Consider the following 1,543-nt stretch of genomic DNA (forward strand, 5'->3'; position numbering starts at 1 on the left):
CAAAACTTCCGGATACGATTTATTAAACCCTTATTCCACCTTCAAATAAGGTTCAAATCGAAACTCTTCTCTCCTCCTGTCTCGTAGCTTCCACTGAATTTTCTTCTTTTTTTTTCTTTTTTCTTTTTTTCTTTTTTTTTTTTTTTACCCATCTTCCAAACACACTCTATTCAAACGATGCTTTCTAGCTAGTTTTTCTACGATCACAACATTCGATATAACGGCACTAACCAGAGTCTTGGTCGTTATAGGTCGGTGTTATGCCTTCAACGGCAAACTCGCGTCTAAATTCACTTAAATCTCAAAAGCTGGTCGTGTGTGCGCGTGTAAATGGCAATAGATATGTCTCTATCGATTTATATCTATTATTTAAAATCTTTGTATCCTGTTTAAGCATCGAGTAAAGATATCACCTCTTCAGAAGACAAACTGTTATGTGTGTGTGTGTGTGTGTATATATATATATAATTCACATATATATACACATAAGTTTATATATATATAAGATTATGTATATATATATGAATTATTCTCTTTAAAGTCATCGCTGTCGTTATATTTGTCAATGCCATAAATTTTGTTCCAACGTTGTACCATTCTATTCTTTTGCCTTGCCACTTCAAATGCCAAACCTGTGGGGGAGGGGGACACCTTGGGTTCATTCATGATTTAAAAAAAAACAAAAACAAATACGCCGCAACCAATATGATTCTTTATCAATTCTAAAATATAACATCAAAAACTATTGTAGATTTAAATATCAAACCACGGTTCCATCTCTGATCACTGCTTAGTGCGCAATTCATAATAAATGTACTGTGTTCTCAGCCGCAGATTAAAGAAAGAATTAACAACAATAATGATGATGATGATAATAATAATAATAATGATAATAATAATAAGCATCTCATTACATTGTCTAATAATTGACATATTGGGAAAAGAATTTTTTCTTAGGTCTTATTGAATTTTATTTATATCACGATTACAAAGCAATATTGTCCCTTTTTTGTTTTCCAAATAAAAGTGCCTTAATCAGTGGACGTAACGCGGGGGTATACAGACCTGAAAGGGTGGCCGTTTTATATACTTTTACATACGTGTGTTTCCGCTAGTGTAACGTTTGTTGCGTTTAAGAAAAACTATGGTCAAGACCCTCTTTACGCCCCTGCCTTCACCCTAATTTTAGGTTACAGTTTTAAAATAATATATTGTTGAATCACGAATTTATTATGGGAATTCAGGATTCGGCATTAGTTAAGGGGAAAACAAATCAATTGCCATTTAAAATTCTAAGTTCGTTTTACGGATTTCAAAATCAAAGATTTCATGAGATAATCATTTTTTTTAAATACGAGAGGAATTTCACAAATATTCTTCTCTCTCTCTCTTACTCTCTCTCTCTCTCTCTCTTTCTTTCTTTCTTTCTTTCTCCCTCTCTCTCTTTCTCTTTCATACTCGCTGTCTCACACACAAACACTCTCTCTTTTTGATTACTTACATATATACTTATATATATATATATATATATATATATATATAT

This window comes from Octopus bimaculoides, chromosome 3, assembly GCF_001194135.2.
Source record: "Octopus bimaculoides isolate UCB-OBI-ISO-001 chromosome 3, ASM119413v2, whole genome shotgun sequence".
In the NCBI taxonomy this organism is placed as follows: Eukaryota; Metazoa; Mollusca; class Cephalopoda; order Octopoda; family Octopodidae; genus Octopus; species Octopus bimaculoides.